The sequence below is a fragment of the Ambystoma mexicanum genome, chromosome 11, assembly GCF_040938575.1.
Source record: "Ambystoma mexicanum isolate Mex_15411 chromosome 11, UKY_AmexF1_1, whole genome shotgun sequence".
Lineage (NCBI taxonomy): Eukaryota > Metazoa > Chordata > Amphibia > Caudata > Ambystomatidae > Ambystoma > Ambystoma mexicanum.
Window position 1 is genome coordinate 568,615,233 of NC_090934.1, and position 25,263 is coordinate 568,640,495.

The 25,263-nt window shown below is 43.6% G+C and overlaps 1 protein-coding gene across 6 annotated transcripts in view; it reads left to right on the forward strand.

Annotated features, from left to right (window-relative positions):
• Positions 1-25,263, forward strand: part of SHANK2 (SH3 and multiple ankyrin repeat domains 2) — a 4,166,579-nt gene that overhangs the window by 688,817 nt on the left and 3,452,499 nt on the right. Inside the window, exon 4 of one of the 6 annotated variants that reach the window (XM_069623409.1) lies at positions 12,862-12,963. The exons of the other annotated variants lie outside the window; for them this stretch is intronic. The gene's annotated coding sequence lies outside the window, so the exon portion shown is untranslated. The remainder of the gene's footprint in view (positions 1-12,861; positions 12,964-25,263) is intronic. 6 annotated transcript variants of the gene reach the window in all.

A 25,263-nucleotide genomic window follows, 5' to 3' on the forward strand; every position in this document is an offset into this window, starting at 1 on the left:
TGCGGGCCACATGTAGGTTTGTGGAAATGAGCTGTCACATCGATCTTGTTGCAGTGAAGTTCCCAAGAGTACAGGGGTGGACAGCACTGCTAATTAAACACATGCAGCAGTTGTTTTATTGTGTTTATCTGTACAACACATTCATGGCATTAAAAGATATGGCCTCAATCAGACTTTGTGGTACGGTAAACATTTGGGGTTATGGAATTCCCGCCACTTTTGCTCCAGCAACGAATATTGAGTGTTTCTTCCATTGGAGAATGTCTCTCCGGCCAGGTGCAAGCAGTAAAACCCTCCACTATAAAACCCTACATGTTGGTAGAATCCCCTCGGCAGGATTACTGCTCATGGTAATTCCTCCTAAATCCCTGTGGAGTCCTCCACTGTTACCCCACTTGTAATGTGGTGGATTCACCATTAGACCAAAAGGAGGTAATAGTGACCCGGGAAGAGGCCCTAAATATGTTGGTCCGGCTTATCTAGCAGAGCAAATACCCATGAATATGCTGTCTCGAATGGGTGTGCTGAAGATCAACACACAAATATTCAAACGCCCTATGGTTGGCGCAAGATTGTGCGTTTTCTCACCAGCACACAGTCCCCTTGAATTTTCCTGACACATCATTCAACACGTTATGCAACTTGTGATTGTTAGTTGTAAAACTGTAATATATGAGGTTTCTGCTGTGGATAGAATGTCACTGAAAACAAAGCAAATCCAATGTGAGAAGTTAACTTGTGACTGTAAATCAAACATCAGGCTAAATTAAATGACCTAGAAATGTATGTTTTACACTAAATGCATGATTGGAGTCAAACGTGATTCTAAATCGTAACAGTAAATAAAACACACTCTTTAGTGTAGACAGAGCGGATCAATGTAGGTGATTTGAAATATGGTGGATCAAATAACAAAACATATGCTACAAGTTGTTTTCTATAATAACACAGATTATGTTGTCACAGTGCTGCTGTGTGTCTCATAAGGATGGCTCTATAGGTACACATTGGGCCAGAGGTCTGTGGAATTACCTCGACTGATCTTTAAAATACTCAAGAATAATTTGGAGGATCTACCTCAGTCAGTGTCTCCTAGAGAGGGGCACATAGAGAACAACTGCATCAAGCGATAGATGGTCGTTGAGAATCTTCACTGTGTTATATATGATCATTATACCGCCACAATGCATACTACTTACATCATCCTGTCCAGTAGGATGTGTGTTGGAACCTACGCCCATGTTTCTCTGCGAAGATACTTGGAATAGGTGCATGTCGGCGTGTAGGAATGCCAAACCAAATCATACGTGTTTTTCCACCTTTCTTGTATTTCTTTGTTTCTCTTATATGAACATTTCTAGCGGGACTTGCTATTCATCAGTGGTGACTGATATATATGGCCCATTACTGCTTCACATGTTATAATCACACCTTTGTAATTGGTTATGCTATATTTTTAACATGGTTGTAATAAAGGGACATGGTGCATTTATCCGAGGGTACATGTGCTAAAAGTATGCAATCATTTAAAATTGGATATTTGAGTCTGTACGATGTCACGATGTGTTTACTGGTGTATGCATTTGTACAGGATAATGGTATACTTCCATACCTTCACGATTAATGCATTAACATTCTTGGGGTTAGTGATGGTTTGAACAGACCATATTGGCCCTCATTGTAGATATTCCATTGATGGAAATGCCACATTAAATATGTGTGTTCACATAATTAGCTGATGACCTTTTATGCCTCTCTGTTGATATTTATGGAATGTTGAATCAGATCGAATAACATTAACACTAATAATTGCGTTTAAACGTTTTTGATTTAGGAACTTTAGATAGCATTCACCTCTCACTTTATTTCCACTTTTGGGCAATTTGATGTAGGGTGTCCAACTTTAATGGTTTTGTAGGACACTTAGGAAGTGGTAACGCAAAACATGCGGCCTGCATTGGTGCGGTTTCATACAGTGTCAATTCGTATCCATCTTTCCCTCCATCAACATTTTGGTACCATTAGTTGCAGATAGTATTGTGGGGTAAAAGCCGTGCAAACCTCCTAATTTGCATATCTATTCAAACCAACAGAATTACCGTCACAGAAAAGGGCATTGCAAGGAGCAACGTCAGTCTTTGATACTCAGTGGGTCCATGGGGAGTGATTTTACAAGCAGTTGCCATGAGAAAGCCGAGCGACACATAACTTTGTGGTTTGGAATACATAAATGGTCACTATTATTATTACATATGAAGCAGGTCTATAGTCAAGAAAACCATGAGTGATGCTTATTAAATAATAGCATACAATTAAATAACAAAATAATAACATGGGCTATGAACTGGATGACTTACATGGACTCTATATAAATCACAGGGAGAGCAAATGAATTGCCAAGAATCACACACTTTAGTTAAGCTGCAAAACCGGAATGCAGGCAATTTAACAACTTGACCACATAGATGCACATATCTTCCCAGGTTTAGTTGATATACATGTTTATTAAGATTTTGGTTTCATGTGCTTAAATACTACTTTGTTTCTAACAATGCCTTGGAAAGAACACATATTACATAAAAAAAGTAGCTTTTCATAATAAACGAACCTTACGCTATATAAATTCTCATAGAGTCAGGTAGAACACGAGTTTGGCTTTAGCTTTATTTTCCATAGAAAAATCGGTACTTTTCTCCGTCCCAGGGAATGTGTGCGCTGGACGCAGGGTACAACCTATCAATTTGGGACAGTCCAGCAAAATACGGAATGGTTGGCAACAGTATCTTGAATAATTGGGAACGCTGCAGCATATGAAAGTCAGCAGATGCGTTGAGGGGAATTGTCCACGGGAGTTGCTTGCTGGTTCACTTGATGCTCTATGATCTCCAGTGCTGCACATTACTGGACTATATACCGTGGTAAGGACTGAGCCTGAGCTACTGGGCGCTGCGCGATCACTCACGGTGTCATGTCTGGTTGCCTAGGGAGCTGAGATGTGCTCGCGTGTTGAGCTGGATATACACCTTTGACCTTGCATGGCTGCACATAATCCATACCATGACGTGCTAATGTATCAACTGCTCTCCAGGATGGGTGATTTTCAGGAATTTTGGAGAAAGGACATTGTTTAGTTAGATTCTCAGTAGCATGGTCTCTGGGTCCTTAGAAACATCCATCGTGGATTTGACATTTTGACATTTGACCTTGATGTGGCAGAATGTGCGTGTGCAGTGAATCCCGAGCAGGGAACGCGACGAGTGAGGGTAACAATCATGTTTCTATCACTCGACATGACCTACCCCATTTTAGCTCACATGACAGCATTGCAAGTACATTTTGCATGCCAGTGATGTAACATGTTTCTTTAAACTTTTGCATAATTCTCTGAGGTCTTGTCTTGCGATTCTTGGAGGGAGCAGGCACTCTGGTTACATTCAAGCTAATTGGATGCACTCATTTCCATTTGTCTAGCCTTATAAATATCCAATAAAATAAAATAATATGACATCACAACACGTGCAAACGCAGGTGTGTAACCATGGCACAGTTGTTGAGATTATTCATATGAATGGATTAGTGCCATTTGATATGCTTTGTTTGTGGTTTCTGGTGAGGGCCATCAAGTCTCGAAGTGCTTTGAGATGCAAGCTTTTAAACTACTTCTGGGCATGCAATAACAGATGTAGATTATGACTCTGTTTCATTTCTTTTCTTGGTTCTTCAATGGATGAAAAAAGTTGTTGTTTTCTACTGTGACATGTTGGTGTTTTCTCATCAAAAATAACTAAACACAGGAAGCGGGAGATATGTGTGAAAGGTTCCAATATTATTCCTGCAGTACCTGCACTATACCCGAGTGGAAGAAATAGAGAGAATTCACTTTGGGCCTTATTTACAAAGCATTTTTCCAAAGGGTTTTCCCATTGAAAAAGTATTTTGTAAATCAGGCCCGTTGAGTCTGTTTCTTGGACTGCAGATTAGGAGTCCAGAAACTCTCAGTGTTTTCAGTATTTCAAATAACCTGTTAAAGTGTAATAACTTCAGTAAGGGTGTGCAATGTGTGACTATAGACCAAACAATCACACACACACACACACACACACACACACACACACACACACACACACACACACACACACACACACACACACACACACACACACACACACACACACACACACACACACACACACACACACACACACACACACACACACACACACACACACACACACACACACACACACACACACACACACACACACACACACACACACACACACACACACACACACACACACACACACACACACACACACACACACACACACACACCCCCCCCCCCCCCCCCCTGCTCCATTCCCTCCCTCAACCTGCTGTGCGTATATTCTCTGAGGCATTGTTACTATGCTTTCTAAAGACCAACACAAAGTCCATACTAATACTACTCGATCTCTCAGCAGCCTTCGACACAGTCAACCATGAAACCCTCATCAAAAGGCTAGAACATATTGCAATCGGCAACACAACATCATTCCTGACAGAAAGAACAGAAACAATCTGGATAATGCTTTTAAATCAGCACCTCAGAAAACAATATGTGGTGTCCCTAAGGGCTCATCACTGTCTCTGTTACTCTTCAACAGCTTTATGACCCCCCATTGCCCCCCGATTAACCTCATTAAAAAACAAAACCCATCACTCACCGACTGCCTCAGTAAACTAAACCAGTGGATGAGCACCAACAGCCTTAAAATCAACCTGGACAGACCAAAATCCTGATTGCACCCAAAGACTCAACCATCACATTGCTTGACCCACTGAGCTGGGAAACCATCCAGAACCATCCAAAGCGGTCAAAGATCTTGGCATCCTAATGGACAATGAACTGACACTAGAACCATAAGTCAACACAGTAATTAAGAAATGCTTCTTCCACCTACACAAATTCAAGAAGATGCTTCCCTTCTTCTCCTTCACACATAGACAACTCACTGTCATCTCTCTTGTCCTGACAAGAATAGACTACGCCAACAGCATCTACCTCAGAATGCCACTAAACTTCATGAAGAAGCTACAACAAATTAAGAATGCAGCAGCAAGACTACTCCTTAGATTTACTAGAAACCAGTGCCAAGAACGCTGCATTGGCCACCAGTCAAAAAATAAATCCTCATCAAAACTCTCTGCATAACACACATAGCCATTCACGGCCAAGGAGTGGAATTTATACAGGAGAAAATCTCTGTCTACAAACCAACACAAACACTAAGATCCTGCAATGACATTCGCCTTGTGCCCAAATAATACTCAAAACAAAATTTTGAGGGTTTGCATTCCCCTGCATAGGGATGGAACTCTGGAACTCGCTCCCAAAGTAAATACAAATAACAGAAGATCACCTGCAATTCAGGAAATTGGTATAAGCATGACTCTTCAATGCACCAAACTGAAAAAAACATCGGGGCAACAAACACTGACAATGCAATGTAAGAGAACTCCATGAGTCAGAAACACCCAAATAAAATCCACCCCGAACCCAATAGAAATAAGACTAAGCTGAAGGGCTAACCCATTGTAAAAGCACCACTGAACCATGTGGATGACACTATCATCTTCGACTTGACGACAATTGGCTTACAACGTGCAGTAGATGATCTTAATATTTATCTAACAGAATTGAATTTAAATATAAACATTGTAAAATCAAAAAATACTGATCATGAATGCGGGTAAAGCCAAAGGGAAACCTTTTAAATGGAGTGTTTCCAATCAAAATCTGGAGGCAGTATGTGGTTTCAGATATCTGGGCAGCTGCATTTACTCAGGCAAATCAAAATTAGCACTGTACAGAGAGAAAAGAGCAATATCTAAAGCATCTGCCTCCTAGTTGATATAAATTTGGAAGGTACTCAGTTTTACCAATGATTAAACTATACAGTCAGAAAGTGGTACCTAACTAAATTAATCTTTGGCACTGACACTAGGGGATACTCCCTGGTCTAAGTTAGAACCTCTCCTGCGGAGACAAGTACTTTGGGTGCCAAGATCGGTACCAATGGTGGGTATTAGATATGAACTATGCTTACTTCCTCTGGATTCACTTGTAGAGTGGAAGATGTTACAACTTTATGCCTTGGTTCTATCCCCTCCAGCCCTCCTTTTACGTTGACATGGGAATTGAAATGGACAGAGGAACATGTAAGACCCCACTGAATAGGAAATGAAAGTGCAAGGGTCAGCTTGAGACTTTAGAGTCCTCTGCTGAAGAACTTGTATGAATCCCAAAAGATGAAGTTAAAACTTTACAGACACGACTGGATCAAAATAAGGGAGGTTTTAATGGGTCATCAATGTTTTAACAATCGTTTTAATTGGATGTAAAAGAGTATAAGGCTATTGCTCCCTACTTGACCAAACACCCATCAAGGGATTTGTTCAGACTTGATGGTCATGCAGATTATAGAACCTCCGTCCCCAAATACCACACAGGAAGATAACAACTAACTGCCCGTGCAGTCTTTGAGGCCACAGGTGTGGAGTGCTGTCAAACTGGAACCAGGAACGCCGGAAGGATCCCCCCAACCACTACAAGGCAAACAATGATATTAGACAATGGCAATGCACTCCAATCAGGGCACTAGAGAAGACCCACAAAAAGTCTTACCTAATCGGGGTGAATGAAAAACCATGGGCAGAGTACTGGGGCAGGATCAAACAGGTAACCGACGGCAGCAGAAGACAGGCAGGAGTTTAAAGAGCACTTTGGAGCACTCTGGATGAAATGCACACACCTGAACCAGCAGAGAATACTGGTAAAAGTCAAGAGCAGGAAGATCCGTAGGCAATCCAATAGGCAGTCCGGGTCAAGAGCCAGGGGTTAGCATTAGTTCCAGGGAAATCCAAATCAATAATCAGGTAACAAGACCAAGGGTCGTAGTTCCAAGACAGACAAAACCAGGTGACAATTCCAAGGAGAGGCAAAAAGGAGTCCGTAGTAACAGTCCGTGTTCAGGTAATTGCAGAAATCCAAGATAACGAAACGCCAAACAGAGCTTACAAGAAGCAGCTGTGAAGCGTTGTTTGCGTGTTTGTTCAGTCCTTTTGACTGTGAGGGCTGAACACATGATCTGAGTCACATGACGTGTGCTCCGGGTCATGTGTCCGCGTTGGCAATGTGAGTCACTTCCTGGTCACGTGGCGCAGAAACCTTCGCGCACCCAACCGATGCCAGAGTCCATGGAACAGCGTCGGAGACCGCCACGGCAATTGCCAATGGAGGAAGGGACGCAATGATTCCGGACGGCTACCCAGGCCCCTCCTCCGGGTGTGCCGGGTCTGGCCAATCAACTGCTGCCGTCGGGTAGGAGAAGGTGCTGGGGATCCAAAGGGGAGGGAATGGGCACCTGTGGGGGAATCGGGACTATGAGAATGGGGAGAAGTGGAAGGGGACGTGACAGGATTGAAAAATGAAAGTACTAAGATTTAAACTGAACTTGTTGCCATACTTGGATGTCCTGAGCAGGAGGCAGTAGTCCCCGGTGGTCCATAGGTTATGTTGCTATTGTAGTCTTGATATTGAGACGTTAAGACATTTATGTATGGAATGCATTGTTTTTGAGGCTCTCCGACACGAGACGTTCAACAGATTTATGCATGATGGAAAAGAGACCAGGGCCCAGCAGTTGTGGGTCTGTATTTTAAACAGTAATGAAATGTCACTGTTAATTACAATTGTACATTTAAATAGTCCATGAATTGATTTGTAGGTATTTTCTGTTTGTAATTAATGTAATTGTTCTTTTCTTTATTGTAATGTTTGTGCTGTGTGAAAGGTTCAGTTGTGTAACCAAAACGCACAATACATAAATAATCAAATAAATAAAACAACGCAGACAACCCTCCAGGAACCCTATCAAAAACTCTCTAACACTCAGCATACCCACCATCCAACACAGAAGCAGCATGACACCGACCTTCAACAGAAAACACCCAAACCACAGGGACTCTACTAACTCTCCACAACACCCAACAAACACACATGAAACACTCACAGACGACCATCCACAAAAACACACAAATGCCAATCTACCAACATCATACCAGCAAACAGTGACTGTTATTTCTGAACTGAGGCTACCAACTGCACATCAAAGCTCTCTTGTGCTTTCACCTCTCAGTTCCCACTAACCTACCATCCAAACCCTCTCCAATTTTAGATCTGCCAGAGAACCAGGAGACTATGCAAAATAGCAGCGGTGCGCGGTACAAGTACCTTTAACATAACTAATAATATGGACAGTGAGAATTATTTAGTATTGGATTCACATACTGGTGTGAGCTTTTTGTTAATATGTGATTAGGAGTCTTACCTATAGGCACTTGTACCAATGGATAAAAGAGGTGAAATAATGACCAGTGCCCATATTATTAAGAAGCCAAGGAATCACTATTGTATTTACATTTAATGTGATCACTATGAAACTCCTTCTGGAGAAGAGATCTCAGAATTTGTCTGAGCCATTTGGGATATCAATTCAGAAGAGAATCTATGCAGATCTACAACTTCTTTCTACAGTCTCCAATTAAATATAGAGCTTGGTTGTGTGGGAAACGTTTTCATAAAATAGTCCAGTAATGTATGGGATTGTTTCATAAATAAATGTAAATTTTATACGGACAACTCAACAATGTTTTTATTAAGCAATAGGCCCCTCGCGGGAGGGGGGCGTTACCACTTCAGGTAATGCCCTAGGGCCCATAGTTACAGGCCAGAGCGAAGCGTGGGCCTTAATGAAGGCCCCAGGTCATTTACTGAAGTGGTAATGCCACCCCCCTGTGAGGGGCTTACTGCTATGAGTACCCCAGCCCGTAAGACTGGGGTACTAAAAGCATTTTTTGTAACTGTTCACAAACGCTCTGGCGTTTCAGAAATGGCTGCCAGGGAAGGGGAAACAAAGTCTGTTTTCCGTTTCTGCATCGGTCACTGAAAAAAGTCAACAAAAAAAATGGCCACTGTAAGTGATTTCAACCCGGCACTCCACCTAAGTCAATGCCTAGCGTGTGATGCACAGCTGGAAACCTTAATTATATATTTGTGTCTATAAGTTCTTTTCTTTCTGAATGATGTACCCTTATATCACTGCCCACTCTTTGAATCCCCCCCGGTCTCACTGTACCAGGAAACAGGCTGTTTTGCAAAGTTAAAAGATTTATTTTATGGATTTCACAATATATATATGTCACACTATTGAATATTTATAAAATGATTACCAATGGGTGATGTTACAATCAACAATCTCTTTAATCAGAATGAGTATGGATTGGAAAAAATACTGCAGCATAGAATAATACTTTGTGTGGGTTCAGTCAAATGCAATGTCTCTCTTTCCCCCAGCACACTACTCAATCCCCCAATATGCAATATAGAGATGCAAAGAGAGAACACAGGTTTCAGGAATAAACACTCAACAAATACAGTTTCAATCCCAATTCCCCCAGCAAGCATAGAGTGAGAAACAGGAATGATTTCAAACAGGTCAAATGTTTTGAATGTGGCTTTGAATGAATGGTCAAAAATACTGAAAAATGTATTTAATTCACTAAAGGGATTCAAAACTAGTGGGAGCCGCTTTGTATAGTTTCAGGTAAACACTAGCAATGATGATTGAATAACGAGCAGATTGAAAACTGAATTCTGAGGTCGGATGCAAAGAATAGCTGTTTTACACGTGATGAAATTGAGCCAAACAAAAGATTCACTGCAAACTTTTCTGCATGAGAGAAACGCGATTGAGGGAAAACTAGTAATGCGGTTTTGGGTTTGTTGGAAAGCTGAGGATGTTAGCTTCAATTTGACACTTATATTTCATTTCTAGCATGCACGGTATGGAAGTTATGAAGGTTTTAGTAGAGGTCATTTTTTTCTCAGAAAGAGTCAAGATTTTCAAATGAAAGATGCGCTTTTTAAATTACAACAAGAATTTCTTTACACTTACCATTATCAAAGGGCTATATAGATGAGGGAAAGATTCAGGAAAGACAAAAGATTTTCTATAATGCAGTTCTGGATATGATAGAATGGGTTGGATATGATTACTTAAGGATCAGATACTGGCTATGGACAATTCTATGCTATAGATACTAACAACTATTGTTTGGAATGGGCCCGTCAAGGATCAGGTCAAAGATTTCTGGACTGAAATTCTGCTAGCCCACCGGACAGGATTCAGGGCGCTCGGTTCTGCACTCAGCACGGCACTCTGGACACTGCACGGCCTCTGGACTGGATCTGATGGGTTGGTTCTGGGTTGCAGCTATCTGGTTACAGCTCGGCTCTACTGGTTTGGATCTCTGGATTCTAGCAAGAGTTCTTGGCGAGAAAGCAGAAACAGCACAGCCCAGCTGTTCTTTTTGGTGTTGTTCCCCTTGGAAGTCTGGGGTAAAATCAGGTTTCAAGATTTTAAAGGCCAAGCTGAGAAGGGTTCAGCTTTGGGATTGGGCCTCTCTGCTTTCAAAGTTCTGGAGTCTTGGATATGGGTTTCTCCTGCAAAGTGCTTTGCCAGTAAATCAGTTGATGGGTGAATCTATGTGTCTCTTTAGGTCCTCAGCTATCTCTATTTATGTATTTCCCTAAGGGGTGGGTAGGCTGAATCATACTAGGCACACCTTCTAGGAATCCTATTGGTTAGGGTATGCCCTCTCTCCTGATTTGAGAAGGAACACATGGTTTCATGATGATGCTGTATTTTACAATCCAGGGAGTACCTCCCCTTTCTTTCTGTGCAGTAAATCTATTTTTCACATAAATCATATTTACAATACAACCAACTTGCTAGCAATACATATTTACATCACAGATTTAGTAGAGCAAGTATCCGTCCGAGTTCCATATCGGTGTGAGCTTTAGTCCAGATTTGACAGTTTTTCGCGATTTTGGTTGGGTACCCAATGTCAGATCTGTCCACATTTTTTTACATATATGCGCATGACATCTGGGCATAATCCTGTGAAGTTTCATATTTCTAGCATCATCACAATTGCTACAAAATTACAATTTCAGTAGTCCTGTCTCTGAACATCGCACAGAGTTCAGAGTAGTTTCAAACTGTGAGCAGAATTTTCAGGTTAATAACCTATATTTTACAGATTTTTACAAATTTTGCAGTTCTCTGTGAGTCTTTTTTCAAAAAGATATTTTCTTGTGGGTTAAGATACACAAATCTGTCTGGTCCCGTCCCCATGGTTTGCTGGGCTAAGAGCAATCCAGGCCTCTCTTCCTGCTGGCAGGGGCTTCTGTTGACACTTGAATTTGCATACCCTTTCAGTCCAGGAAGTCTATTGTCTCTCCCCAGAGAAGCAGAGAGCAAACTCTCCTCCTCCTTTTATTAGCATTTAACTGAGAGTTTCTGGGCAGAGAGCAAAAGGAGGGCCCCTTTGTTTGGGGCAAACTGTGGAATGTGCTTTGAAGTCCTCTGGCTGGTATCAGTTCACTTTAAAACACTTTGTTTAAAATGGTCTTTGCTAAAATACTTTACATTTTCAACAAGTATACACACAGATCTCTAATGCCAGTCTTTTTAAATCATAGAGATTGAAAAGTAGCAACCTATATTGCTTTTGATGCCAAGTCACTTCTATTCAACAGTTTGATTTTAATGCACAAGTCTTAAACTAACAGTGTAGGTAAATGACAGCTTTGATACAGGAAGGCGGTGGTACTGCGCCCATATTCTGACAGATTTTCCCAGGCAAGCTTTTTTTTTAATGTGGATATTCTTGTGATGAAGTATGCTTCTCCTGACATTGTACTTATGGGGATTCCTTAAATAAGGTGATGGTCAACACCCAACAAGGATGTTGGATCTTTTCTGATGTTTGGGAACCATTATTTTGCAATTTCAACAGCCAAGGAAAAACAGATTTTAGAGCACTTCTGGGTTTTCCTGGCAATGCAGCACTGCCTTTTCAGGTAGTTCCCTTTCACTCTGTGGGCAGCACAATGACAGGTTTTGGCAGTGTGGTCTCCTGTTCTACCACTGATACAGGCAAAATAGATTGGCAGCCTATTTTTCCGGTTTCCCTGCGCACTTCTCAGAGGGTTTTTTTTAGCGCGCATAGGGCTTTTTGGCAGCCATTCTGTTGTTTCAGGTGAAAGCAGCACACAGTGATGTCGCAGGGCAGAGCCTAGTGGGTCCATGCATCCCACACCACCATGGAAATGGGAGAAGGGACGACGTGTAGTCTCTTCTTCCATTCCATGACGGCCTGTTGCAGATTGGGACGGATGCGCTGGGGACAGAAGTGTTCCCACCATGTCCACTCCCGGAATGGACAGGAAAGAAGGTGAGTGGGGTTGGGAGGGAAGGGAGGGGATTCAGTGGATGGGGGTGGCTGGAGGGAGAGACTTACCTGATTCCCCAGAGAGGGGAGATTGTGGCCACCAGCCCTGATGAGGCTCAGGGTGGCGGGATTACCGTCCTGTAACGCCGCGTTCTGATCCTCCCCATTGGATGGGAGGCCGCCACATCCCCCTCGCCGGGTACTAATATAAAAAAAGTATTTCTCAGAGGCCGTTATAAATTTGTGATCAATACATTTAAGGCAGATATTACTGTTGTATTATATACTTTTATGTAGTAAAGCATTTTAATTGGTCAACTATATTTAGATGTTATAACTATAATAATGCTGTGTTTAGTATCCCTTTTTATGTCATGTTACGTTATGTTTTATTTTTCCATAATACAAATGTAAGTATTTTGTATAGAATATACGTACTTGTAATTGAGATGTTTGTAAGAGTTGCACCTGAAATAAACTTGTGCATTATTCATGTCAATTCTTGTTTAATTTTCACAGCTGTTGATCAATCCACATGATGTTGGGAGATGCATGAATTCTCATTGGATAATTACTGCATGGATGACAGACTATGGGTGTGTTTTGCCATAAAGCCTAGAGGTAACAAGAGACTTCGATAACCACACAATTTACAACCCATTGGGTACAGTGACATTTTGGGGAGACCAAAAAGTCATGTATTGCACTCCTCCTTTTGAAGAAAGATCTATGTGTTCATTTTAGCGCTTATACCTTACAATGAGCTGGCCTTGATTGAGGCTTCAATTATGCACCCTGGTCCTTAAGAACTGCTTGCCTAAGTTCTAGAGCAATGCTGTAGATATTACAAATATGTATACTAACAAATAATGTGTGACTAAACTTCGATGAACAATTCATCAGTAGTTTCACAGTGAAAATTTTTGGAGCATAAGGAAAATGCTGCTTTTGTAAAACGCTGTGCGAGTTTGGTCATCCGCGAAAGCTTGCTCATTTCTTTTGATATTTTCCAGTTCTCTGATTTTGCAGCATTTTAACAAGAGGGATCTTTAGGAGTTTAGAGGTCCATAGCATACATTGTGCAATATTCCCAGTCCTAACCCATGGAAATATTTGATTTCATTTTAGGTCAGACATTCAGATGTTTAGCTTGGGGGTAAGATAAAAAGTACTTAGAGAAGTAAACAAATAGCGAAAAGCTCTCTGATTCATTTTCGTAAATTGATATAAAAAATATGCAATGTTAATGTCATTGCAATTAATGTTTTGTGAATATTAATGACTTAAATCGAATCTGCACTGCCTGTGGATGTTTATAAATTAAAGGAAGGACATGTCTTGACAATTTGTAATTACATTTTTAGTTTTTTGCCAGGCTTTTTTCTTTATAGCAGACCACTGCAATTAAACCAATACAGGCATGACCATTTTGCAGGCCTGGATAGTTATCTAAAGCATTCAGGGGCCTTTGCCTCCAGGGGCAACGTGGGGTGTTGTTTAAGCCCTCAAAGTATTAACGTGCATTGACAAAACCGCACACAAATCCAAGCATTGATATATTTGTGAGGACATCAGATCAGTGGTGGCTGCTTACTTGGGCGAGGGGGCGCTGCCCCCCCACGGAGTGTGCAGACAGAAAACAGTGTGTTTACCTCTGTTCTGCATCATTCGTTTTTGATAGCACGTTTTCGTGGCTTGGCCTGCCACACGGAGGGGTGCTTCCCATTTTACACAGCTTTTTCTAGTGTGAAATGCATGGAGCTCATAGCTCCACACACTTTATGTAATCCATTATCTAATCTAGGGGCTGGCGGGATGCTAGAGGTGTGACCCCCCCGGTATTAAACTGTGCGCAAACAGCACAGTGTCACTGTAAATTAGCATAGCAACAACAGAAAATACTGAATGTTCATTGGCTGTTTGCCAGCCAATGACATTCATGAGTGTGGGCTGATGGGCGCCCGCGTGTGGTGACGTTGCAGCGCCACCTTCTCACTTTGTGTTGGACTGTGAGTGTTGACTGCAAAGAGCCAGGGTGTGGTCGGCTGCCCAGTGAACAACAGGAGAGGGCCCACATGCACAGCATTGCCTTGTCAACTTGACCTCCTGTCTCTGGCAAGTAAGTGAAGTAGTGTGCCCGACCTTCATTCCCCAGGGCACGGCTCCAGGACCTCCCGGAGTCCTGGCCAGAAGGCATGGCCTAGTTGTCAAGTGGCCATGCGGTTGAACACTAGGCCATGTAGGCCCTGCATCGACGCTCGGCTCCCGAAATTGCTACATTCCACCTTGTAGTATAAGGATATTTTTTACTGTTGCAGGGGTGTGTAGCATGGTATGCAATGCAGTACATGCACAGGTGTGTGGAGACTGTACCATAGCAGGTAAAAATACCAGCATGGAGGGAGCGTGCAACACAGCGTGGTGTAGACTGTGTAGCTCAAAGTACACAGGAAGGTGTTTATGACAAGTCTGCAGTGGTGAGTCGGGCTGAGTGTAATCCCACACTGAGCAAAAGCACCTAAGGTCCAGCCAAAACTGGTAGTCCTAGAGAATAGAATGAGCATAGAAAGTGTGTTCAGGGGGGTTGGGCTGTGGTATCCGGTGTGCCTCCAGTATGTGAGTTTTCTGTAATGTGTGGCGCAAGAGGTTTAGACAGGGTTGTGCCAGCGCTGCGACCTTTCCCCAGCAGTTCTTCCAGTATTTGTTTCCTTCAGTTGCCCCAATTGACCACACCCATCCCTCGCTACCCCTGTTCTGGGGTGTTTTTGCCAATTCGGACTAACAATTGAGAGTGATAAAGTATTTAGGCATCCTGGGCTGGACTCCCTATTTGCACCCAATTCAATTGCCTGCAACCCACAAAATGCACAATGCACCATTTCCCAGTGTGAACTGTGTCTGTACTATCACTGGCACAGCCTCTGCTTGAGTTCCCGATTTTGCGGCGGGAAGCTGAAAGTGTCGAAGTGGTTGCTGTAGCACAGCATGTGCTCCTCTTCTTGTAGTTCAGGTGCTAGCCTGATGAGGTGCGGCAGATAAGGGCATGGCATTCCAGAGGTGGAGGCTGCAGACCAAAGAAATACTGGCGCCTCCACTTCCCTTGTCTTTGTGCACCTATACCATCTTCAGGGAGGTGGGACATAGATCAGACGGGTGACGTATGTTAGTGCATGGCTGCAGCATGAGCCGAGGAGCAAGGCTCTGTTAAAGATATGCAGAGGCCAATGTGCCTTCATTAAAGGAACAGCTGCCTCCGCATATATGCTATGTATGCTATATTATCCTGCCTTTGTATAGCGCCTACTGCCATAGTTTATGTCATCAAAGTACTCAGGGGTGAGGCGGGGAAGCTGAAAGAGGTGGACACATGCACCCTCTATAGAATATGAATGTTTCACATGTAACGTCCCACTCAGAGCCCTTCTCTTTTACAGTTCACCCTCACAAGTGTGTAAAACTAATTCAACACTGGTAAACCTAGCAACGATATAAATAGCTACTGTTGTTGTGGCCCTGTATGTTGGGACGCGGGCGGCATTGGTTTCCTTGTCTGCTCAAGCCTTGTTTCCATGTCAGCTGTTGCTAGTTCTGGTACCACCCCTGTGCTTCTCGCATCCCCTTGAGTCGTAGCCCTATCATATGCTTCCTGATGGCCCTTCCTGTGGGTTGCCAAATAGGGCGGCTCTCTTCAAAGGATGCTAAGTGCTGCCCAGGTGAGAGATGCTTCTCCTGCTGCGGCCAGGGCCATTGGAATCATTTGTTGCTCAGCCCCGGCGGGGTTGGGGGGTCTAAATCGCTACACTTGGACGTTGAGAGTGATTCTATGGAATCACAAGCAAACCCTTGAAAGGGGATTAATCATTTGAACAACAACAACAGAGCTTGTGATTTCAAACTATGATTTTTTCTGTGGGGAAAACACTTCATACAGTGGTCATGTTTTAAACCATTCTTGAAAGAAACATCAGTTCAATGGGTAGAAAAAATACATATGTTAATCTTTCACAATTCATAGAACAATACAATGATAAAAATCCAAGCAAATACTATAATATCTGATCTGCGCCTCATCATCTCAGTAAGCCTATTGAGATTGGAATAGTATTATACAATACACCGTAAGTGAAAAGAGTAAGCTTCCTTTCGTCACCTAATCTTTAAAGTGGGTTGTGCTTTGCAAATTCACACTGGACATACTGTATTCTCCACTCATCCACTTCTAACACATTCATACCATTCTCATTCCCAATTATTCATGTTCATTCACAAAGACAACATACATAAAACCAAAGGGGTTAAAAGCCCAACATGTTTCTTTCCTAATCGTATCTGGGTTTCATTCCATAGAAATTCATCAGGGGCAACATTATGGTGTTTGTGCAAAAAAAGCAGATCTTACTATTCTGGCTAGTATTTTAACCTTCTAACAACATTTAATGCTATAATGAGGTTAACGTATTCAGGTCTTCAGATCCTGAAGTAGTGAACCAGAAACTGCACTTGGTGTCTCCCCCTACAATAAAGATAATAAAAAGATGGGCAATGAATCTCCATTTCGGACTATGCTACAGTCAATATATCTTTTGCAAAGCATCCAAAATAATAGTGGTTGTGCTTGTCAATAGCAGCGTACAATTCCAAAATCCATAAACACAGCCCACTCGTCATGAAACCGATTTTAATGCCTATCATTAATGCAGTTCTAGAATGTTCAAATCTGCATGGTTTGCCATAGGTATTCAGTTTGCCCAACAGTAAAAATGTGAATACCCGGTTTAGAAGTCATTGTGATAAGTTGGGCTATGCAACCATTTAGGCCCTCATGATATCAAGATTGCATCAAGGGTTTGCCCACAAACGTGTGGGTCGCTCACCTTATACTTGGGGAGTCTTGTTAGCTTCAGCCTCTTTGATTCGCGGCCGCAGAGTCAGCCGTTGAGTAGTAGCATTGAAGTCAATTTTTACCAAAGGTCATCAGGATTAGTGTGATGCTTTCTTCAGTAATAACGTACCGGGAAGAAGAAAGGGGGTGGGGGGTCTGCCATTGACATGTAGGGGAAGGTTTCTTTTAACATCCTCTTTCTCCTATAGTGCCTAAACTGCAATCTCACCATTTTCATCCTGCCAATAACAGCATTCCAGGACATCTCTGGCCCCTTGGCTTTCTCTTTGAGATGGCCAACCCATGAACATCTATACTATAGGAGGCGGTGGGAGGCAAGGGAAATCACAACAGCATAATATGATTGTAATGTTATATTCATTAAGGTGCCAATAAAGCTGGATACAAAATGTGTATATTTTCACAGTTGAATAAAGACTGGGTAATTAGACGCTAAAAGCAGCTCCAAGGCTGGATAATACACTCAGTGCACCTTATTAATTGTTATGCGTTGTCATCTCACTTAAAGTTCACATATGGAGTTAGAGTACAAACTAATAGGATACATGTATGCCCTTGTTAAAATGAAGTCGTAGTGTAACACGAGTCAAGGTTTCATTGGAAGTGTATATTGGTATTTGTTTGAGTTAGGGAACTGCGTCATTCATTTGCACCATGAGTATTTCAACTTCTGCATTGGAATTCTCAACCTTTTCAGGCTTTACATTTTGCCACCGTTCGTCACAGTGTTTGTGCCTTATTGTTGACATTCCCAAAGTGTGAAGGTAATAAAGATGTGTTTCCACCGATTTCCTTCTAAATTGGTATTTCCATGTGTAGTCCAAACAATGTTTGTGTGCATTCTGCATTTTGTGTGTATAGATGCCAAGTACCTATTATGTACATTCTGCCATTAGCCACTTGACTCCCGCCAAATCTGTATGAGTTTGTGAAAGAGTCATCCACAAATCCTGCACGTATTAATGAAACCAGCAATGTGAGGTGGAAGACCCAATGCACCATGCCATTTTGCTATGATGACACTGCACAGCAAGCAGAGGTGGAGCGGACAATGGCGTCTGGACAGAGCATGTAAGTGGGGAGGTGTCTAGTGCCAGAGCCGAACATGGGAGAAGATGGGCTGGGGGGCGGAAGAAAAGAGAAGACAGTGGAGATAGAGGACAGATAATAGTGGGTTAGCGGTGGCAGCAGAGGGTCTAGGCAGCCAGCCAGCAAGGGATTGGGGACAGAAGTCTGCGAATCGCAGTGCTATGGTGAGGGATGAGTCATAACTGCTGAACCCACATGCATGCATTAGCAAATGGCCGAAACCCAAAACCCCACCCATAATGATAGGCTCACAAATTGTATCAAGTGTTGGCAATAAAAGGCCGTAGGATTTTATTGTACAGATATGGGTTATGGCAATAACAATATCACATATCATGATGGTATCATACTTTTGGGCACCGGGTCCTGAGGTTACCCCCTCGGACCCGTGCCACCTTCTTGTGTCCCACGACTTGTTGTGGGCACCGTACAGTGCATTGCACTTCTTTTTGTTCTTCTCCCCTTTCTTTAGGGTGGGTGGGTTCTGTGGTAAAGAAGCAAGAAGATTTGGAACACACTGAGTAAACAGTGAACCTCCTGTTTGCTTGGGTCCCCGTTCAGGGTCCACAAACAGATTGTGTTTACTCTGAGCATGCTGCTCTCATTTATAGGACCCAGGGAGGCCCTGGGTCTTTGTTGTGTATGTGGTGGGGGCTGCTGTTGTCGCAGCCCCTGGCCGGATAGCCGACTGTCTGACCCCCTGGTGGGGGCAGATCTTTTGAACGTGGGCCCTGCCTGACGGTTGTTTTCCTTATGGCGCTTATCACCTTGCTGTTTGGAGGAAGGGTGCGGTGACTGTTCGCACCTTACCCTTCCGTGGCTTTTGTGCTGCTGAGACTGCGTGTCTCCGTAGCTGGGGGGGGGCAGGGGCAGACGCGGGGAGGTTGGGGCTGCCGCTCTCACAGCTGCTGATGGTAACAGCAGTTACCCTGCCTCGCTTGTGGGATGCCCATGCAGCATTGCCCATATTGATGGTTGTGGAACGGGAAGTGAAGAAATGGGGAAAGTGAGCTGTGGGAGGATGAAAAGCCAATCAGGATGCAGGAATTTCTTCCCCTGAAATGTTGCTGCTAAGCAATGGTCTCAATTTTCCGTTTCATTCTTTCCAGTTTCTTCACTTACCTCATTTAAACCTGTGTGCTTTCTTCCTCCCCGAAAATATACAGATGTCTGCATGCTCCCTCGGGCTCTTGCTGGAAACGCCTTAAAGCAGACATACATTTCACCTCTTTTCGGCAAATGGATGGTGCACTCAGCTAGGATATTCTCTGGATTACAGCACATCTGGCTTTCGAAGAAGCACAGAGAATTGCCCATTTCAAAGTATCCTGCCCTCACCTTACCACTTAAAAGAGATATCTACATGTTTGCTCGCAAATTATAATGCCCGGTGAAAGGATAGATAGATCCTAGTCAGGTAATTTGTAGTCTGGATTTCTCTGGTGTAGGTCCCTTTCCCTGTATAGATGCCCAATAGTGTGAAATGTATTCTCTCTCTCTCTCTCTCTCTCTCTCTCTCTCTCTCTCTCTCTCTCTCTCTCTCTCTCTCTCTCTCTCTCTTAATGTTTATTTCAGAATAAAATCTATAAAACCGACATTTACAAAAAAACTGTTCAAATAGTGATATATTGTAAAAACAGACAGAATTAGATGTAATGCATTTCATTCCACACAGTAAATTAGCCTATGAAAAAAAGTGTTGTTGCATTCATTCATTAGTCGCCCATGACACACAACTTCCTTTGGCAGTAAGGAAAACAATAGTCTTAATATAATATTGCAAAAACCATAACGGCACTTGTTAATATTCAATGCATAACGAGAATTCCCTCAGCGAATCATGATGCTTTACGCTATCATCACAGCATGACAATATAGAATCCATACCCCTAGTTTAAGGAATTCGGATCTCCTCAGCCATGCTCTATGTAGACACTTTGCCACTGAGTAGGCCGTGGCCTCATTTTCCGGACTATTACAAAGATCCATCGCTTGGTCTATGTTTTTAATTCCCTGATAAAGAAATAGCGGTCTTAGGTGAAGCGGAATGTCAGATGGTAGAGGAGAGTTTTGGATAACATTTAATTTGCTCTGGGTGTTTAATTAATTATGTTTTTTATATATAAGACGGCACATTTCGGTGGGGATAACTCTTCAAATGTTCGGAGTGGAGGTGACTTTGGGGGAAGAGCAAACTTAATTGTGTGGGGGCATCTACCTTCTTTACACATTCTAATGAGACCATTCTGGTGCAACTTCAATGTTACAAGCAGTTAACTCTCTCCTTCACGTCTGACACCAGACACTTAAGGACTGCTGTGAGAATTAAATATGTCTTGTTACCCAACATCTGCCAAATGGTTGTTACACCAATGTGTAGGGGTCTCACTGAAAATAATAGACTTACTAAACTATTTCTGTTGCATTTTTCTCCATGCAATATGTATGTGCTATTTCTGTGACCTTTGCATTCCATGTGTTTCAACTTTGAGCAACCGAAGCAATGGCGACTCGGCGCGGCAGACAGCAATTAGAGGTAGGACAACTGTTGCATTGATTTAGTGGTAAACAAGTAATATTTTATTTTAGTTTCTCCCCTTTCGGATAATGCCTATAATCCCACCTTAGTAAGAGGATAAACGGATATGACTGGCAGTAACAGCATGACAAAATGACATTTTCCCGTTATTACTGGATATCTAGATAATTAATTTCGTTATGTATACAACATAGTGCCAGCTATTCTCTATACAAGCTGCTGTAAAATACACCATCACACTTGAACACATAAGAAGAATGTACCACCATTAGTGCCCAAAACCTAATGATTATTAGGTGATATTTGTGTGGGTTTGGAAAGTATATTGCACATTTGTTAAGCCCTGAGGAGAGAAGGGCTGAGATATCCCCGCTGTTTGGCTGTTACCCGGAGTGGAGAAGAGGAGGTGCATGTGCCTTTAACCAACTCAGCTGACTCTCAGCAGCTGACTATAAGTGGCCGCCTCCACCGCCCTTGCGGCGTTAAGCCGTGAGGAGAGAAGGGCTGAGATATCCCTGCTGTTTGGCTGTTACCCGGAGTGGAGAAGAGGAGGTGCGTGTGCCTTTAACCAACTCAGCTGACTCTCAGCAGCTGACTATAAGTGGCCGCCTCCACCGCCCTTGCAGCGTTAAGCCCTGAGGAGAGAAGGGCTGAGATATCCCCGCTGTTTGGCTGTTACCCGGAGTGGAGAAGAGGAGGTGCGTGTGCCTTTGACCAACTCAGCTGACTCTCAGCAGCTGACTATAAGTGGCCGCCTCCACCGCCCTTGCGGCGTTAAGCCCTGATGAGAGAAGGGCTGAGATATCCCCGCTGTTTGGCGAGTTGGGGAGCCAGGACACATCAATCATGTCGGACTCCATTCCAACTGCCCTGAGAACAAGGGCGCAAATACGACGCAAGGAGAAGGCGCTGCTTGAAACCACTCCGCGTACACCGGTAAGAAAAGAAAGCCGATTTTTTTCATGTTCATCAAACTCTGACTCTGTTGCTGATGAGCTGCTTTATGTTCGCCAAGAATCACCTGACGTGGAAGATTTCATTCGCACGTCAGAAAACTGCATACCTCACTCAGACGTGGTGTCGGCTGATTTAAAACCTTGTGAAGTGGCGCGACCCCTATCACATGTGAACCTGTTGATTGAGAACGTGATATGTGTCGAGGGCCCCGCTGTAGCTCCACAGGCGGGCCGGTTATCTGTGGGCATCAGCGTATGTGAAGGCAACATGTGCATTGCTGTTCAGGACGCGTGTATAACTTTTGAAAGACCGGTCGGCTTACCCGCTGCTGGGTTGTCCGATTCTCCGTTTCTGGATGAGGCGGGGGTGCAGGGCCCCGGAGCCGGCGATGTTGGCAGGTGAGCCGTCGTTGCTCCCGCGGAGGTTCATCTGGGGGCGGGGCCTGTGGGAGGGCGCGCCCCCGACGGGTTGGGAGATGTGTGCGCGTTGCTGTATGCACGAACCGCGTAGACAGCTGGAGTGACGGAGCACCTCTGTTGTCTGCAGTGACTCCTGGTGTGCTGCAAGGCAGTAGCCCCGTCCAGCCTACTACTCTAAGTGCCAGTTCCCCCGTTCATCTGTCCCGCATGGCTCTCTGTCGCTCTTTCTCAACTGATGAGACTGCTCACTCGACACAGTCTGTGATGAGCTGGGGTCAGGACCGTGTCCAACGCCAATATGATCACCACTCCGACAGACCTGTGTGTACGACACAAGTTGACCCAAGTGCTCCGTTCCCTGAAAACAGGAAAAATTCCTTAAGTGTCGTGACAAAGGGGCTGGAAAATTCTGTAGTAATGAATAAAGAATGCCCTGCTAACACTAAGAAAGGTCCTACCTCCCCTACGTTGAAACCCGATAAACACACCACAAAAAGGTAAATATCACAACTAAGTGGGGCAAATGAAGACATATGGTCTAAGGTGTGCTACAAACGCTTCAAAATCAACAATCAAACTCCAAGGAACAGTGATCCACACGAGGGACTCGAACACGTGTTGACCTCTCAGAAAAGGTTGAACACGCAACAACATCACCCTAATAGGTCCCTCTTGTCTCTTACTTATACCTCACAGCGCTCTGCCACCAATGAATGTTTGTCGGAAGACCCATTTCCGAAAATACGCCATACTAGAGAAAAGTCGGAAATGGCCAATCGACTTCAGCCATCAGTGCTCAGTGCTGAAAACGAGCCACTATGCCTCAGCCTGAGCTACAAACTCTAATAATCTCATCTATGATGATGTCAATGGCCCCCTATATGAAACTATATGAAGCCTTGCATGAAGCCACTAAGGACCTGACAACTGTTGTGGCTGTAATGCATTCGAAACTAATCCGGATTGAACAAGTCTGTGATCAGTCTTACAATGACCAACAAGAAGGTTTGAAAAGACTAGACGGATCATGTACATTGTTAAAAGAGCAAAGGAAAAACGATGCAATTGACAAAAAACTCTTGGCTGAAGTAGCGAGAGAGGCGCTAGCTTTGTTCAAATACGATGGTTTAACCTCAAACCGGCAAAAGCAGCAAATCACTCAACCAACTGTGAGCAAGACACCGACTCGATGTAATAAGTCCTTAAAGGAACGCTGTTTAGAGGATGTAAACCAAAACACTCAACAGCCTTCAGACGTGATTGTAATCCAGGAAGATGCGCACCCTGGCCCGTCGGTCTCGACGGATCCTACACTGGGAAAGCTGGCAACTGTGCCAACCATAAGTGAGGTGATTCCCCCAAGTCGGACACACATAACAGAGAATCTGCCCACGCAAGACGCAGAACCCTCGCCTATAATGATGACAACATCTGAAGATATTACTTCTGACATTTCATTCAACACTGCATTTGAACAGGCGAGGGGAAATTTGAACCAAGCTCTACGTGACTCCCAGGTGGCATCTTCCTCTCAGGGAGATCTGGGCGCTGAAGCTTTTACATCTATTCCCTCTGCAATATCTGCAGTGACTTCAATACCCACTTACTCGGTCTTCAACAAGGCGTCTCAACCTAAGGTGTCGACCTCAAAGCCCTTGGCTATTCCACCTGCAAAACAGGTGAAGAAACCGAAGAATCAAAAAGGTCTTAGAAACAAGGCACTGCATGGTGCACGGAAATTTCTACGCAACATAAACGTGGTCCAGAACGTGGCATGCAACTTCAACAAGTGTCTAAAGGCAGCCTCTTCAATCAGTGGGAAATCGCAAAATAAACCCTTAGACACAGAAGTCCCTGTAAGACCTGATGCAGTGGCTGCGTCAGGCTCAAACTACGAGTTATCAAGTGAGCTGTTGAACCTATCAACATACGACAAAGTAACACACGATATCCAGGATGCAGAGGCCACCTCTTCCCATGAGAACCAAGAGGGCAACGTCGTCCATACCTCGATAGACGTAGAGAACGCCAAACAAATTAACATCGACGCTCCAGCACATGGCCCTGGAAACGAACTTCCTGTTATCCAAACTGTTCCAAGTATCATCAATTTAAGCTCTTGTTCCGTGACTGGCACGCAAATAACTCCTAATGCATGGTCCTCTGCAAGAAGAACCTGTCAACTAATTAATGAAAAGGAAGTCCAGCAGGGGCAGCTGAAATCGCCGAACAGTCCAGTGTTTATGACCCTACATGAAAAAAGGATGCGGATCTCTACGGAACCGGGGTCGTCGGCCCCTGGAAACATTCAGAGTAATCCGTATGTCCCCGCTAATCTGGCGGCAGCAAGGCTACACAATGATACCGTAAAAATCTCAGATACGGATATAACTCTCCATGGTGAGTGTCAAGTTTGCAATTCAAAGGCTTCCCTGAATGACGTTCGATTGTTTCAGCCCAGAACGTCGGGAGGAGCCAGACTGAAGTGCCCTATCTACAAACTGGTCATTGAAAGGCTACATTGCTCCGATAATCTAATACTGAACCGAGGCAACATAATCAGGCTCTTACACCTTGTACCTGCCCTACGGGCCATAAGCTCAAACGATCTGATGATTGTGGAGTTTTTCAACGAAAAAAGGAACGATAAGGTGGTGATTCACGTTTCGTCATCTATTGTTGCTTCAACAATTCTGGACGCCAATATCGCCCTGTTTTCTCTTGGCTTTGAAGTCTATAAATACTCTGAATCGGCTCATAAAACATCCAATGGAACTGAGGTTCCATACACCCACAAAGCCACAAGCAAGGACGCGTGGGTGAGTATGCCGGAACCCATGGATCAGAGTGTCTTCAATGTTCAAGAACCCCCTTGTTCATCAACTCAGAAGGCACCCTTGGATGGAACCAAACAGATCAAACTGGGTAATGCTTGCCACGACCAGATACTGGAGGTCTCTGAGAGGGAGCTACAAAAAGAGAATATACGAATCACTATACTCTGTAACGCCAAA